The sequence below is a fragment of the Macrobrachium nipponense genome, chromosome 16 (genome assembly GCF_015104395.2).
Source record: "Macrobrachium nipponense isolate FS-2020 chromosome 16, ASM1510439v2, whole genome shotgun sequence".
NCBI classification, from domain to species: domain Eukaryota; kingdom Metazoa; phylum Arthropoda; class Malacostraca; order Decapoda; family Palaemonidae; genus Macrobrachium; species Macrobrachium nipponense.
In genome coordinates, this window is record NC_087209.1 from 75,894,203 (window position 1) to 75,906,534 (window position 12,332).

General features: G+C 38.3%; 1 protein-coding gene across 1 annotated transcript in view; it reads right to left on the bottom strand.

Moving 5' to 3' along the window:
- The window catches only part of LOC135195821 (uncharacterized), a 553,178-nt gene extending 542,273 nt beyond the window's left edge, over window positions 1-10,905 (bottom strand). The window contains exon 1 of the mRNA XM_064222313.1: window positions 10,662-10,905. The gene's annotated coding sequence lies outside the window, so the exon portion shown is untranslated. The remainder of the gene's footprint in view (window positions 1-10,661) is intronic.
- Between the last annotated feature and the right edge of the window lie 1,427 nt (window positions 10,906-12,332).

The window sequence follows — 12,332 nt, forward strand, 5'->3', positions numbered from 1 at the left end:
GACTTAGAGTATCGTGCAAAAACCTCCTCTCTTTATTGTGTCCAAGATTCACCAGATCGACACACGTTACGGACACAAGGAATAACATAGTAAAAAACATGAGCCTAAGAAATCGAGCTTTCTGTACAGCGTACAATGCTGTATGAAACTCTCAGCCACGACCCATGATACTCTCAAACGCGGTCCTTGAAACTTTCCCCCACGGCCAGGTGATGGCCTGTGCTTTTGGCATCTATAGCGGTGACAGACGCATGATCATAGCTATCCTTAACCTTAAATAAAATAAAAATTACTGGGGCTAGAGGGCTGCAATTTGGTATATTTGATGATTGGCGGGTGGAGGATCAACTTGCCAATTTGCAGCCCTCTAGCCACAGTAATCATTAAGATCTGAGGCCGGACGGAAACAGCGCGGACAGACAGACAAATAACCATCTCAATAGTTTTATTTGACAGTAAAACTAAAACTCGAAACAAATATGTATTTTCACACTACTTCTGCAATATTATAGCTGTTATTATTACCAGAAGTCTAACCTTACCCGTCCGAGTCATTTACAAGCAAGAAGGAAAATCAGAAGGAATAAGCGCAGTCAAAGAAAACCGCACAACATCTTACAATTTGCGGAAATCAGATGAGGAATCGGTTCTTGGAATCTACTCGGACAAGGAAGACGATTTACCGGTGGAATCTCGAGTGTGGAGGGAGACAGACAGACATACAGACAAACAGATATACAGAATAGTTGTCACCACATAACATGGAAAGCAGGTGTTGCCTGTTTGAACCCAGACATCTATAATAAAATACAATAAAAGATCAAAACTGGCTACCAATTTGAACCAAGAAGGCTACAATAAAATACAACAATACAAGATCAAAAGTAGCTGCCAGTTTGAACCACAAAGACTACAAAATACAAGGTCATAAGTAGCTGGCAGTTTGAAACAAAGAAAGCTTAAAATAAAATACAACAATACGTACAAGATCAACAGTACCTGCCAGTTGGAACCCAAAAAGCTACAATAAAATACAAAATACAAGATCAAAAGTGGCTATCAGTTTGAACCAAGAAAGTTACTATAAAATACAAAATACAAGATCAACAGTAGCTGCCATTTTGAACAAAAAAAAACTAAAATAAAACCTAATAATGCAAGATCAAAGTATAATGGAAACGAATGAAATCCAATGAGTTTAAACTCGGAGACGGAACAAAATAAAATAACTAGAATTAGGTAAAATAAAAAATTAAACGTAATTAAAATTCAATTCCATTCATGCATTCTTATGAAGTCAAATTAGGTGAAAATTTAAGGGGACCGAGCAAAATATAAGAAAACGACAAAGTACAATAAAGCTGCAAAGCATGAAGGAAGGAAGCTAACGTGGGAAGGAAGATATCCACATGAGGAATGATGATATCCATAAAGGTAAGACATTCTTATCAGGAATTCAGATAACAATAGTGAGAAACAGTTTCCATTGTGGAGAGGAACATCATTAGGACGAGAAGTGAGAGAGAATACTTATTATCAAGGATGATACCACAGCGGGAAAGAAGATGATATTCGCAGAGGGACGGAAGATATTCATTTTGGAAAAGACGATACTCACGATGGAACAAAATATTTGGAGCGAGAAGAAAGCTTGTCATACAAGACAGAAAATCATACATTTTTTTTGACAGATATGTGAATTAAAACCTAAGTTTTCATGTCACTCGGTGATTTGGAGAAATACCTGGAAAACACTTCAACATCCATGGGAATACCGAAGTACAAGAGATTTCCAAAGTCCACGTCGGGAAACAAAATGGACCAATAACGAGAGAGCTGATACCTGGAAAACACTTCAAACCCCTTGGGAATACGAAAGTATAAGAGTTCCAAAGCCGACGTCTGGAAAAAATGGATCAGTCACAAGACAGGCGACCCTTACGAAAATGTGAAAAAGGGTACTAACATGAGCTTATTATTTTCACTGAAATAGAATATGTCTCGTGGCTTAGCATGACGCGTGTCTACTCAAAGGACATGTCCCCAGACATGCCATGGGGCGTGTGATTACGGATCATGCCAGGGGCATAATATAATGAGTGGAAAGGTTGCAGCATGTAACAGTATACATTGCAAGATTTATCATTCTTTATGACAAGCGATGATGTAACCGGTGTAGACCGGTTAATTGGGTCATGACATTCGGTCCCCTATTACAAATGGGAAATTTGATTCCCAATTACGGTGGTGATTGGAGTACGCAATCAAATGCAAAAACCTTAGGTCTCGCACGTTCACAAAGCGTGTCTATGTCTTTGTTACTCTGGGGAAATGTTACAAAACTCCAAGAATTACGCTATCAATACAAGGAAAAATGTTTATGTCTTACCCAAAACCGAAATACATATAACCGATAAAAACTATGAAATTTCAGCTGGCCAAAATCAAGAAGGATCGATTTTTTAAAATGCAATCTTGAAAGGACCCCCCCCCCCCAAAAAAAAAAAAAAAAGGGGGCAAAAGGTAAAGTTTAAAAGCCCAATCCTGACCTCCAAAATAAATGAGAAATATTAAAAAAGGCAATCTTGAAACCCTCATTAGACGAGGATTATTTCTTCTAAAAACGCAATCCAGATTTCTGCATCAAATGAGCAATAAAAAAAAAGCAATCTCAACTTCCAAACAGATGAGAAATTTTGAAAAACGCAACCAAAACTCAGCAGGATATAAGATATCAAATGAGCCATCATGACACTCCTCATTAAATGAAGAACGTTCATTAAAACGGCAATTCTGAACATAAAACGAGAAAACTCATAAAGAAGCAATCCTGAATTCGATATGAGTTCCTATAGGGTCTGATCCTTATCAGGAAGAGCTAAGCAAGCGATGTAGTCAACATCCTTAATTCCATTGAGACGTTTCGGCTTTGACACACGAAGCCATTTTCGACCTAAAATAGAAGCAAAACACCAAAACATAATTTTTTTTTTATACAATATTAGATTCACATCAACCGTGCATTTGATGTCTAGGCCAGTCCCTTACCACGCTCCTGATTGGCTGTTGATAAGCCAATCACAGGGCTGGAAACTCCCAGTCTCTCGAGAGAGTTCACATAGGCAGATGTATGTTCCACCTCTCTAGAGGGATACTTTTGAAAGACTTATCCCTCAGGAGAGGTGGAAAATAGATCCTACGCATGTGAAATCTCGAGAGAGACAGTGTTTCCAGCCCTGTGACTGGCTTATCAACAGCCAATCAGGAGCGTCGTAAGGGACTGGCCCAGACATCAAATGCACGGTTGATGTGAATCTACACTAGTAATATATTAAATGAGACATGATTAAAATACAATCCCGAATTCCACATTTAATGGAAGTCGTGAAAAAGAAGTTATCCCGACCTCCTAATTAAGTGAGAAATGAAAATAAACCCAGTCTTGTCCTCCACAGAATAATAACATCTAAAGCGAAAAGCGAATAAAAAAAGATTGTCCTCTGGATCGCTGGTGCGTAAGCAAAACAATATAGCCTTAGAATATACTATTTTTCTCGAAGAAACTTCAACGGGTTCGTGTCAGGGACGAGAGAGAGAAAAAAAAAAAACATATTACCAAGTCATGTTCGAATAAAAGCGAAAGTGACAAAAATTCTTCGGAATTTCCTTCACAAATATTGTGACAGAAGCCAGTCATGATTACAGGTCGAATATTGTTGAGGTCACAGTTGGGCTTCAATATGACTTGTTATGCAGGAGCTGAACATTACGTAAACATCTATAGTGGCCAGGGAGTTCGCCGCCAAGGCCAATCGCTGGGACCTATGAGGTCATTTGGCGTTGAAAATTGTGTTGGAACAATTATTAGGAGAGGGTGGAAAGTAAGATGGAAGGAAGAGTATATGAACGGAGATATACACTATCCCTCCTACGGGTTCGATTCCTGAGAAGGCCAGAACGCTATTGGCAAGTGAAGTTTAATCCCTTGTGACTCTCTTAACTTTAGTTCTGTACTATCAGTTAGTGCTCGTTACTGGTCACAAACGGAGTGGAGAAGGACATGGGTTTGTTTGTTTGTTTGTTTGCATGGTGTTTTTACGTTGCATGGAACCAATGGTTATTCAGCAACGGGACCAACGGCTTTACGCGACTTCCGAACCACGTCGACAGTGAACTTCTATCACCAGAAATACACATTTATCACCCCCCTTGGGGAATGCCCGAGAATCGAACTCGCGGCCACCGAGGTGGTACGCCAATACCATAAAGACCACGCCACTGAGGCGCTTGAGAAGGACATGGGTATCGAGGTTATCCACGAAGACCAATTAACCCATCCGTAAATGGCAATAAGCGTCTGCTGGCCTCAAGAAAATGGCAGTGGGGCTAGCAGCCTCATCCCTAAAGACATTCTGATAAACCAGAAGAGTATATATCGTCATTGAGCCAACCCTTCTAAGAGAAAAAGGGTGTATAGTAAAAAAAAATAAGTAATAAATAAATAAATAAATGTAATATATATATAATATTATTATATATTATATATACTTATATATATATATATAATAATTTTATATATATATTTATTTATATATTATTATAGAATTTTCATTCGTGACTTAACGGCTGACTTGTGACCTCTTGGTATAAATACCGCTTTGTCTGTAACTTTTCTCGTTCATCCCCTACCTGAAGAGAGATACAAGTTTGGTCTCTGAAATATAGTATTTTTAGTTCTACATTTTGGCGTCTTTATGGGCTCTTTTCATTTGTATATATATATATATATATATATATATATATATATATATATATATATATATATATATATATATATTGAATATTTATTCATCTTTGTTTTAAATGAATCAAAATGCTTGGAAAAACATTTTATCATTCAGTCATCCCGATGATGATTTCCTTCCTGGAGATGTGTGCATGCTATCAGTTATGAAAACTTGACCCATTGCAATGTCTACCTATCCACACGAATACATTCTTTCAAATAAAAAACACGAGCGGAAATATTTCTCTCTCTCTCTCTCTCTCTCTCTCTTTTCTTTTCTTTATTTTAAACTGGTTGTTGGGCCTCCTCTTCGACCCAGTCTTGACTTCTCCTTCACAGAAAGAACAACCTCTGAAACAAAAGTCTACTTTTTTATATAGGAATGGAATCTAAAATTATACCACATGCCTAGCGCTGGGACCTATGAGGCCATTCAACGTTGAAGTGGAAATCGAGGGTAAAAGGGTCTGAAAGGTGTAACAGGAGGAAATCCTCAAAGCAGTTGCGCTATAAAACAACGGCGAGGAGAGGATGGAACATGGAAAGTAAGATGAAAGAAAAAGAATATGAACGGAGGTACAGTCAAAAGGAATGAATGGCGTTGCAGCTAAGGGACGAAGGGATGCTGCAAAGAACCTTAAGTAATGTCTACAATGCACCACGTGAAGTGGACTGACTACACTCCCGCCCCCTCCTTAACCCCCTAGAGGGTTCGCTTACATAAAAGCCGAAAGAAAAGAACTAATGGCCTTCAGCAACGGAGAGCCAGATAATCGCAATAACTTCCAGAACATCCAAAAATGTTCAGCTGACCCCGAGTCATGAGATAAGCGTCGGGATTAACCTTTTTCTGATAAAATATCGAGTCACTGAGAGCAGAAAACATGACTGCGTTACTGTAGCAAAGGTAATCTATATCGACTTACTGGAATAAAGGTTCTGTATACTGGAGTTTGGTGCACGCCATTCCTCTGACGTCTATCCTTTGATGTTAACTCTAAGTTACTATTGCTAGTTTTGTTTGTTTTATATATTTTTTTTTTACGTTGCATGGAACCAGTGGTTATTCAGCAACGGGACCAACGGCTTTACGTGACTTCCGAACCACGTCGACAGTGAACTTCTATCACCAGAAATACACATCTCTGACTCCTCAGTGGAATGCCCGAGAATCGAACTCGCGGCCACCGAGGTGGCAGGCCAAGACCATACCGATCACGCTACTGAGGTGCTTTATCGACATCGACTTATTAAAATACGAATTCTATATGCCTGGAGTTTCCCCTGATGCCTATCCTTTGACGTTAACTCGAAAGTTAATATTGGTAGTACCAGTTTACTGACTACTTACATTAGTCTTATACGAAATCCTTTTCATTATAAATATATATTCCCAACGCAGTTGCCTCTTCCTTTCAAAGGATGATAACCAGAATTGTTCAGAGGCGAATAAGACTTCTTAGACTTGACAAGCTAATGGTTCGGAAACAAACAGTTCACTTCAGTTTTAAAAGGGAAAGGATTGAATTCCCCCGAAATCGTGACCGACATCGAGGCAGACGGGCTATAAACGAAAAGCGGCTTACACAGATCTAGAGATCGATGGCTCATAAACGAAAGGCAGGAGTCTCACATTTCGAGGGTAAATGACTCCGAAGTTCTATAGAGGTAGACGGCCCTCAGCTCTCTAAGTCACTATGAGGCGCCTCACCGAACGACAGAGAATAGTCCGCCGTCCTTTAATCCGAGGAAGGGAGCATCCACACAACAGTAAACACATAACCGCATGCAGGATTAGAATAGCATAGAATACAGAGCTTAGGCCGAAGGCCAAGCTCTGACACCTATGAGGTCATTCAGTGCCGAAACGGAAATTGGTAGTAAAAATGTTAGAGAGGTGTAACAGGAGGAAAACCCTCGCAGTTGCACGATTAAAAGTTGTTATGAGAAGGGTGCGGGGGCGGGGGATGGGGGGGCGGCTTGCAGCTAAAGGCCCACGGTACGCTGTAAAGAACCTTAGGTAATGAGTACAGTGCACCGTACGAGGTACACTGAAACCACTAAATCCCGCCCCTACGGAAATAAAATCACGTAGATAAATTACTGCATATGAGCGTCACAATACGAGTCAACGGCTTACTGGAAGTCGTAACCAGCGCTTCATGTGCTTCTCAAGCGTTTGCCAAAGGTTCGTTCTCAGCTTCCGGTCGTTGACTTTTTTTGCAGCATTTTTGTGATATAGATGCGATAATTGACCGACGTGTCTTCATTGTGTACATGTTTTCTGCAGTGCGGATACACCTTTATAAAAGGGAGTTTTGTTACAGTGCGTCATGTTCATGTTCAGTTACATCAGAAGGAACGCTCACAAAGACACCACGAATTTCTTGTGTATTGGCCAGTCCCGCTCCCCCACCTCCCCCCTAGCTGAAGGGCGGTTTCCCGGATCTGGTACGGTCCCAAAAATACCCAATTTCACTCTCAAGAGGGATTGGCAAACTTCTCGAATAACAAAAGTGATGCATTTCGGGGTAGATGGATTTATTTTAACGTTAAGCTGGATAAATTCCATAATAAGGTCACATACGGTCTTGAAAATCTCCTCATATGTTTCAGAATTTAATGTTCGCTGGCTTTCGGTGCAAGGTAGTTGCTGTCCCGTTTTCCGAAAAATATTAATGAACATGAAGTCAACATAAGAACATTACTAATACTTATTCCTATCTCCTGTTGAGAGCACGGTCAATTATGATAACAAATCATCAAAAGCAATCACTAACGTAACATTTATAAATTTATTCCTTCATAAACTGATCTTCATCACTGTGATTCAGAAATCACTCTGAACATATTTGATATCAAGTGCTCTGCTATGGGAGAAACTCCGTGAAATATAATGGCAATGATATCTTACATTCATCTGTCCAGAGAGAGAGAGATTGATGTACCTTATCATCGAGCGTGGAAAGATTTTTGACCGAGAGAATAAAATAGCTACTCTTGGGATGACGAATACAATTGACGGTTACCTTCTATTGTTGACAGCCCTGTGAACCGATGTATTTTGCAACTGCAGACAATTTTTAGTAATAATAATAATAATAATAATAATAATAATAAAGCAATTGGCCATTGCTGACCGTTGTCGACACCGTGAACAGATGAATTTTGCAACCGAAGGAAAATTCGAATAATAATAATAATAATAATAATAATAATAATAATAATAATAATAATAATAAATATAATAATAATAATAATAATAATAAAATAATAATAATAATAAAATAATAATAATAATAATAATAATAGTGATTTGCTGTTATAACATAACAAATATCATAATAACGATAAAGTCTTGTTAAAGTTACTGTTTAAACAATTCATTATGCTTCCATCAACAGGAACTGACTGCCAGCACAAAACGATGCATACTCTTTGTGAATTAATGTCCTCGGACAACGTCCGTCCTTGTCCTTTTGCGGAAGGACAAACATTGTCCTCCAGTCATGAGCCTTCAGGCATTATTTGGTTATCGAAGAATGTGTCCAAAAAGTTTTTCTCATTCTTTATATCTTTGGAGAACTCGGGACAACAAGTGACTCACCGTCCTTGGGGACAGCCAGGCTCTCGTGCAATGGTAAACAAGCGCTGGTGATGCTTCATACAATATTAGTAAATTCTCTTACCTTAGGGGGACTGAGAAAGTCTTATTAAAATGTTACCGATACAACTTTGTAGCAAATTGTCTATTACAAACATCCGCTACATTGTAACGATTTGAAAGATTGTAAAACTACTAAATTGTAAAATTTAAGGTAAAATTCTCGTAGTCAATTACAAAATCTCAGCTAGATCGTTACGGCTTAGATAAAGAACTCTTGTAATAGGCACTTACACACGAAGATTACTAAATGCCAAAGATTTGAAGTAAAACGTCCAGCAAAGATTAGAGTACAAATATTTGTTAATTGCAAGCACTCAAATATAACAACTGCAATTATTTCGCATATTGTATGGATGTGAAGAAATCCTCTTAGACTAAACTTAGCTAGACTATACATAGAATATAGAATTTAGACCAAACACAGGGGCCTATGAGGTCACTCACCGCAGAAAAGGAAATAGACAGTAAAAGGTTTGAAAGGCTAACAGGAAGAAAACCTCGTAGTTGCACTACGAAGCAATTGTTACGAAAGGGTGGATAATAAAATGGAAGAAAGAATACGAACGGAGGTACAGCAAAAGGAATGAGAGGGGGTTGCAGCTAGGGGTCGCAGGGACGCTGTACAGAACCTTAAGTAATGCCTACAGTGCACCGCGTTATGTGCATTGATGGCAGTAACCCCATTACCGGAGAATAAACTTAGCAGCGAGATGATTTCATATATTTGCAACACTTTGACGATTAATAGTCTCAAGGTTTTTTTTTCAAGTCCCTGTTTTTTGGGTCGTTTTTAAATGCAACAGACAGAAATTCTGGTGATGTTCACTAACAGCCGAATCGTAATTTAACAGCCTGCTTAATTTCCTTTATATATAATCAAGATTGGGTGGGTAACAGATTCCATGTTAATTAGCATGATGCCTAATAGCATCATATGTGAATAGTACTACGAAACGCCCAAAAGTAAGTTCTTGACATGAAAATTCTGTAGCTCTTCGTAATTGCATAAATTATTCTTAACTATATCTGAGTCTTATTCACATTTCAAAGCCAAAGGAGAGACAAAGAACAGCATTCTTCTCCAACTCCCGACGCTCCCCAGCCCTTGCAGGAGTCAGAATATGCAATGTTGTGCTCGACCCAAGACATCAATAGGACAAATTCGCCCATGCTATTGTGCGGTTATTGACTGGTCATTATCTCCATAATAACGATGAACGTCACTACTAATCCTCAGTGACAAAACACACCTTTCCCAAAGCTGCCCAAACACAGTAAACACCAAAACATCATAATTATAGGACTCATTGAAAACAGCCTTAAAGCTAAGAACATAAAAAACCGCTAAACTTAATCAAATTTCAGGCAAAGCAGTATCATTTCTTTATTCCTACAAAATATCAAATTAAATAAGTCACAGAAAATATAAAACTGGACTACAACAAAACATACAAATTGCCATTATTAACCTCATTTTTTTTTTGTATTTGCAGATCACGAGGTAAACTTAATACTTTGGTCAGGACCCAGGAGGGTAGCACTCCATTACCCTAGAAAGACTGCTGTCACATACAAAGCACTACTGGTAGCCACAGAGGTCTGTTCCATAACTTCTGTGTCACTTAGTTCATTATTTCGCGTGTTCTTGTCAATACCCAACAGCAAAACTGAGTTAATCCTGGAATTTAGGGCTCATAAGGGAACAGGAATCCCTAAAATTTGAAGAAAGGATAACGATAACAGAACCCCTGGAAGCTCGAGCTTGCAAACAAGGGCAACCTAGCAAGATGATTGTAGACTATTATCCCCAGAGGGCCATCCAATCCTTGGAGGCAACGGAAAACCCATATTCCTAAATAAACTGCTATTATAAAGTTTTCAAGCTCAGATCTATAATTATTTATAACGACACACGAAAGCATGGGGTTGAAAACAAAAATAATCAACTCTTCGCCTAAAGGACAGATGAAGTCCAAGAGCTGAAGGCTACTCTCTCTCCTAAATCTGCCATAGATGCCATGAAACCATAGTCGTGGAATTGAAGGAAGCTTTATGAAAGGTAGTAATGAAACGGTACGTAAAAAGTATATGGCAAATAGCCCTTGCGTAAATAACATATGCACCAGTCAACATGATACTGCCTAGCAGACCACTAAAGGCGAGACTAGGCCTAACATAAAACAAGAAACTCGACAAGTGGTTACTCACCAAAGCCACGGTCACCAGGAATGGTTCCACGACACTTCCGAGAGAAATGACGTAATTGGCGTCAGTAATTCTTAACAAAAGCTTCTGCTCCTCGAAGAAAGACACAATCTGCATCATAATCACGTAGGCAAGTCCTGACGGCTGACGGAAACAAGGGGGAAAAAAATTGTAACACGCAGGTATTCACGACTGGCCGCCCTATGTTAATAACACAGTTCTCTCTTTTTTTTTTATCACTTCTCATCCCTTTAATATATATCTCCTTAGTAGCCTTAAGGCGTAAACAATTCACTGCTATATCCCAGGAGACCGGAGAGGTATGCACACGATGGTAAACAAAGGAACGGATCGGCAAAGACTACTAAGCGGTGGTGGGGTTACGTAAAGCAGACTTATTGCTAATTCACCGGAGTGAAAACAGACAAGCGCTGTGGTTGTTTGTCAAGTGTTTGAAGACTTCAAAACGGAGGGAAGTATTGAACTATACCATGAGCGTACGTAGTAATCTTTCTAATGAACACCATATTCTTTGGAAGCCAGAATTTCAAATCAATGGCCTCTTTGGTGGGCTTGTTCCATATGAATAGGGGTTTTCTTTTCATTACTATTATTATTATTGCCTTCGTTGTCTGAAGCCGATGAATTTCAGTATTGAGCTCTGACAGAACGCGGAATTACTGTATAATGGTAAATGTCAACAAAGTCATTTATTTGTTAAAATCAACAACACTGCCATACATAGTTCAAAATTATTCCTTACATAAATGTGAGAGAACAGCCTGTTATCAAAAGACAAATTAGATCCATTACATCTGTAGAGAAACAGGACACAAATTGCCTTCTCTCTTGTATATGTTGATTTCTTGCCTGTTAGGATGAGTGAATTATGAGTGCTCTAAAGACCGTTTTTGCTGCTATAGTCATAATCTGTACTTATATAATTCATAAGGAAGTGTATATATATAAATTCACACACATACTTACTAATCTATCTATCTATATATATATATATATATATATATATATAATGTGTGTGTCTGATCACATCACCGTGATTCATATAAACGCATTAAGCTGCAAATATCATTTAATATCTTATTCGCTCTACCTCAGAATTAATATATTTTCATATATGTTAACTGAAGGGAATTTTTAGTCGATAATAATTTCGTCGGCTCCCGGGCGCGAACCTAGGAACCAAGAAATCAGGGCGTACAGTGAAGCGCCTTTAACACACAGCTGCCACGATATACTAATTCTGAGGTAGAGCGAATTAGATATTAAAGGAACATTGGTAACTTAATGCGTACACACACACACACACACACACACCACACACACACACACACACACACACACATATATATATATATAAATAAATATATATAATATAAATATACTTATATATATATATATATATATATATATATATATATATATCTATATATTATATATATATATATAGATATATAAATGGTTGCATGCATACGTGAACATGAACTACTTATTTCTAAGTGCAATTGGCAAGAAGGGAGAGAGATAAGTCGCTGTATCATACACCTCTATAAATGAATTGCATTAGGAATCAAATATTAAAAATAAAATAAAATGACCTTCTCTATTGGGGATATTCAGTCAATTAATCCCTAATCTTTTTTATTTTATTCAAGG